General features: G+C 28.6%; 1 non-coding gene across 1 annotated transcript; it reads right to left on the bottom strand.

Annotated features, from left to right (window-relative positions):
* Nucleotides 1–92, bottom strand: MIR172D (microRNA MIR172d). The gene has a single exon (NR_127258.1). It is a non-coding gene; the product is annotated as a microRNA MIR172d (primary transcript).
* Between the last annotated feature and the right edge of the window lie 6,252 nt (nucleotides 93–6,344).

Here is a 6,344-nt window from a genome sequence, read left to right as displayed (position 1 = left end):
CTGCAGCATCATCAAGATTCCCACACATCGTCATAGGGCTTTTAAAAATTATAAAAGCCCTAATATAGCTATGTGAATCTTGATGATGCTCCACCTGCAAAAAATTGACTTGGAACTATATCATCACGATCTTTATCGATACAATTATAATGATAATAACATATTAAATGTAACTCGAACATGAAAATAAAAAAGGTACTTGACCAAAACCCTAACCCTAGGAAAATATTGAAAGGGAGAAATGGAAAAAAATAATAATATTGGAGTGGTGATGAGAAAATGTGTTAAAGAGTGGATGTATAAATACTAAAATATGTGATGATAAAAAAGTGAATATTATTATTACGAGATATTAGGGATTGGTTGGTGTGTGGTACACTGCAACAGTTACACATCACAATCTTAAGTACCAAAAATTACTCAGAAATTTAATACTATACTTTTACTCAGTCTGTTTAAATTACAGCTTAATATGGAAAATAAATATATTTACTATATTGTAATTGCGTCCTGCAAAAGAATTTTATCAAATTGATTGATGGTGAAGTGTATGTATTAAAGGAGGAAGAGTACTACACGTCAACTATTGTATAGGGTTTAAGGTTTGCATGTGTTAGGCTCGATTAATTGAGATTCGTGCTAAAAAGTTTTGTTCTAAGGGTAAATCGTGTGATCCCGGCATAGTGATCTTTTTTACTCTTCAAGTACAATTTTTATTTTATAGAAGTTCTTTTTTAAAAAAAAATTATTAGAAGTCTATGGTTTTTGATACATATATAGGTAGGTCAAAAACCACCATCACAGTGATTACTATTACTATTCCTTTATTTTTTTTACAATTGTGGTGTGCAAAATTAATTTGTATCAATCTTGATTAATTTTACGAAATATCTATCTTCTCCCATCAGCAATAAATATCATAAGATAATGACAAAAGAAAATACAAGATAATTTAATGCTAATGATATGATTTGTCCATAAAGTATAATAGTTGACAATATTTAAATATATATATATATATATAATACACAGACAAATTTGAATATTTTCTCTAACTATTTGTATTGTTAAAACAAAAGGTGAAAGGACCTACATAAAATGTAAAATCATTTGATTGTTGAAAAAAAATATAAAAACATGTGATGAAGATTCGACTATCTATGAGAACGGTCGATTGTGAAAAGATTGGGTGACATGACAACAAATATTAATAGGAAAAAAGTATAGTTTCTTGTGTACAATCTACTCAAAATATATTGTTATTGTATTAAAATTGCGTATAAGAAATTGTATATAAGAATTATAAAATTATAATTGTCAAGTATTATATTGTAATTTGTATGTATTAAAACTACTTATTAGAAATTGTTATTGTATTAAAACTGGTTCATATGAAATTATATTGAATTATATTGTTATATAAAACTGCTTATTACAAATTGTACCAAATAGTTTCAAAATTATACTATAATTAAATATTTTTACCACGACTTAGTCTATATATTTCTCAGTTTCATTTTATATATCTTATCTAAATATTCATAAAGTTTAACAACGTAAAAGAAACTTTTTTCAAACTTTCAACTTTAATGTATTGAAAAATGTGTTTTTGCTATTAAAACATGTCATATATATATATATATATATATATATATACAAAAATAAATAAATAATAATAATAAAAAAAAAATAAAAAAATAAAAAAAAATATATATATATGAAATCCTAGGTAAATCCAGCTAATAGCAAGGTCAACACAAGTCTAATCAAATACAGTCTAATGTCTTTATCAAAAGCTAAATTACTAATGTGTATTAGTTGACCATTCGTAATTGTTAAAAGAAATGAATCTTGAATCTAATATAATTGTCATAGAAATATTTATAGAGTTAAAAGAAATGAATCTCATATCCAATTTAATTATAAAAACTAATGCATTAAAGGACTAAGAAGATTATCAATTCACTCTTTAATTAATGTAGTGAAACTTTAATCTACTCTAACATTCTACAACACGTATTAGATTATTAATTGAAACTTGAACAATATATTGGGAAGGAGGAGGTGAGAGGATAATATTTAGAAAATATTTAAACTTGATTTCACCTCACATCCATGCCTTCCAACTTTAGACGTGCATAAGTAGGTGCTTAAACTTGTATAAAATTGAATCAATAGACACACGCGTCCTACACAGCATCCTACTTGGCAATTTGAGTCCTATATGACATTCTACGTGTATTATATCACGTAAGACTCATATGTCTACTTCTTGTTCAATTTTATACAAATTTAAGTGTATACTTGCTCAAAATTTACCTATTTTTAATTTAAGATCATAAAATTTATTTTTTTAACTTTCTTAAAATTAAACTTATCAAATTAAAATCTCGAAAAGTTAAAAGACAGAGACATTGATGAATGATGGGGGCGGGGAGAGGGAAACACGGGGTAGTGGGGAGGGCCATGTTCAGATACCCAAAGCCCAACTCTTCACATATCCTCTCGTTTCCGTACGGATTCTTCAATTATTATTACCCCATCCGTCATATTTTATGTGGTATCGTTTAACCTAATATCGAATATAAGAAAAGAAAAAACTAAAAATATGTGGTATGAAATGATTCTTAGATCATTAACGATAAAATGAAAATTTTACAGTTAGATTATTTCTAATTATAATAAGGTGATATTTTTTTTAACAAAATAAAAGGGAGGGAGTATTATTTTTTCATTTGGTGTATGGACACCCACTTTGGACATTATTAATTCAAATTCGTGTCGAAATTTTCATTTAAAATAGTAAAGTGCTTCTTATTAAAGTACAATTTATATTCAGAGTTGAAATTCGAGATCGGAGTAATATTACCACAACTTTAGACGATACTCTTCAATTATTTCTCCGCTTTCTACGCCAACACTGAACTAACTGACGAATGTCTTATGTTCTCTAAATATCCACGCTACTTTGTTTCATGTAGGGATAGCATTATCACTTTTTTGATCGTGGTTGATTTGGAGGTGAATTATATCAATATTAAATTTTATGTAAGTTATATCAAGAAAGATGTGTAATAAGTGATGAGAAAAAATTATATATTATTTCCTGCAATGTAAAAAGCAGATTAACTAATACATGAATAACTAAACGTTTCAATTGCATAACTAATACCTGCATAAAATGATTTTTCTTATGACTAAACCCTATATTACTAATAATATCATATTCTTGATAGAAAACGCTACCTCCCCAATAGATTTTACACACGTAATTTTGAATTACTCGAGCTGCAATGAGGATACCAAACACCAGATAGAAAATCAACACCGATAAGAAAATTAATAAATTAAGGCTAGCTATAATAACCTAAGGATTCTTATGAGAAACCTATTTTTGATTTCACAACCTTTCTTTCATGTCTTGAAAGGACAATTATATATATTGGTATGTCAAATCAATTTATTTTTAACCCATTTCATAGCTTGTGGCCTTGTATATGTCCTCAACTTGAATGTCCTCAAGGTTGAAATTAACTTGGATTTTCCTCGTCCACACCTAGTCATGACCAATTTTGATCGATACCTACGTTTGATTTTTTAAAAAATTTCCCTATGATTTTTTATGTCATGTCAAATCATTTTTTTATATATACTAGATTTTAGAAACGTGTGTTGCACATGTATATCTAAGACCAATTAACTATTGCATCAAAATGTTCCTTCACGTGTATATCAAAGCAGAATAGTGGTACCTCAAATTTTGATGAATTTCAAACTCACTCAATGACTACAAAAGTTAGAGGAAGAAGAGTAGAAAATTAAAAACATGCATAGTTTAAAAGTGAGAGGAAACCACTCTATTTATAGCTAACAATTAACAAAGGACATTATCAACCAGTGTTTATCATGTCTTATCAGAAAAATCACAATCCTTCAAAAAAATCACAATTCATCGAAACAATCACAACCCTTCGAAATAGTCGAAGGTATTATAATAATTTAACATTCATAGCTATAAGAAATTCATTTTTTAAGATATTATTATAGATTATCTAAATAAGACGAATTCAATGCATTAAACTTTCACAAAAGAGCCGTAATATTTGAGCGTACAATTAATTCAAAAATTAAAAGTAATGATTGGAGTAACGTATAAACAATATCAATTTCATTAAAAAAATAAAATTGTTTTACACTTTAAGCATGTGTAAATCAGAAAAGTGTAATATGTTTAAAGGTAAAAATTTCAAAATTCTCCATAAAAGATTGAAAATAATATTGTTTTTTTAATCGAATGAAAGTAAACATATTGCAAACCTTCACCGTTAATACGAGGTTTCAAATTTTATTCTCGAAAATAAAAAAAAAATCTTGAAACCCCTAGGTAGGAGTAAAGTCTGCATAAACTCTCCGCTCTTTAAACTTCACTTTGTGAAATTATACATCATAGCAATTTTAACAAGTCTTGCGCATTACAAATTTGAATTAGTCGGGAACCAAACATAGGTAAAAGAATTAAATTTTGAAATTTTTTTGCATTAAAAGGATAGCCCAGAAATCTCGCTGAGAAAATTGACAGCAACAGAAAATTAAATTCATAGGCAGTGCCCTATATATATGCTTGTCTATTTAGCTTTCTTAATTTAGAAACTAAATTGTCCTTTTTTTTCTCAATTTTATTTTTATGGTAATTTTCACTATTTGTCCTAGAAATATTGACAAAATTAAATTTTTAGTCCATGTGATCTAGTTACTGTTTATCAAATTTTAATCCTTGTGATCTAGTCCTACAAATAGAGTATACGCAAATTTTATCCCTATATCAGAAATAGAGAGGTTGTTTATAATAGATCCTCGGTTTAAGGGAAAAATAGTTCAGAAAAAATAATAAAAAATAGAAGAACAAGAAATAACAGATAGTAACAAAAAAAATAATCAAATAGTAACTAGAAAGTAACTACAACAAAATCATAAGATAGTCGAAGTACAAGACAACAAATAATAATGGAAATCGAAGAACCAGAAACTACAAGAGCAATACTATAATTACTAGTATGGACGGATAACAAGACAATGCATTATAACCTACTAACTTTCTACTCTAATCTATATCTCCATAACCTCCTAACTAACATTTGAACTGTGTCATGTCTTGTGTAATCACATTTCCTCAATATTTTTCGATCTACCTCTCCCTCTCTTAATAATTAATATTATCTATAGGCAGTCTTTCATACCTCCGCACTGGGACATTCGGACACCTCCTCTTCACATATAATGTCTCTGATTTGATATTATTCATGATTTTCAGAACAATGAATCAAACCTCGAATTATTGTAGAAAACATAATTTTATGATACCAATAAAGTCTTCCAGATAAACTTCTAATTTTTAATCAATAAATTAGAGTCTTAACATAATGATGAAACAACGTAATACCCCAGTGACGTGAAAAGGACTAATTCATGCATCTGAACGGAAATATTGTGGAGAATATTTTTAGGTGGTGCATCAACTCATACCAAAGTTCAATGATACAAATTAGAGGTGTTAAATAGATGGATTGAGTTGAATTTGAACGGATCAAACTGTGTTGAGTTAGTAGGAAAAAAAAACGAAAAATACCCAAAAAAACATTTATTTTAACTTAATAATAGGTGAATTTACAATATTTGAAGTGGAACAATAACATAGGTCATAGGAAGCATAATACAAAGAATAAAAAATTCTTATGGTTCAATTATTTTCTTGTTTTATGTGATGATGTGAAAGACGAAAGTCTCTCATTGATTAGGAAAAAATCATTTGTTCTCCTTATATTAAATTGTCTTTTATTGAGCTTGTAAAGAACTAACGGAAATGATTAGCCTCTCTTCCCACTAGGCGGAGCTAGACGGGGTTCATGAGTTCGTCCTTCTGTAGACCCTAAATTTGTATTAGAAAATTAAATAAATATATGTATATTTACATGTGAACTCCCCCCCTCCCCCTCCTCCCCCCAAAAAAATTAATTTAGAACCTCCAAATTTCTAACTTTGGTTCCGCCTCTGACCACAGTAACACCTAGTATAGTCAGCACCAATAGTGTGTCCAGGCAACAAAGCTTACACCAGGGGCGGAGCCACCTTATACTAAGGGGTTCATCGAAAATTTTATATAATTTTTTAGGTATATATAGTAAATGTCGAACCTCCTGCGACTACTTTGTCTGTCTATTTCTACAGATTTTGAACCCCATTATTGAAAATTCTGGCTCCGCCACTAGCCTTACTCTCATTCACATTGATTCATCTGCTACGCCTTGAACCTCATACACATAAGAAATGGACTCAAAGGCAAAACT

This window comes from Solanum tuberosum, unplaced genomic scaffold (genome assembly GCF_000226075.1).
Source record: "Solanum tuberosum cultivar DM 1-3 516 R44 unplaced genomic scaffold, SolTub_3.0 scf00202, whole genome shotgun sequence".
In the NCBI taxonomy this organism is placed as follows: Eukaryota; Viridiplantae; Streptophyta; class Magnoliopsida; order Solanales; family Solanaceae; genus Solanum; species Solanum tuberosum.
Note: the sequence above shows the minus strand (reverse complement) of the source record. Positions and strands in the feature narration are given on the sequence as shown.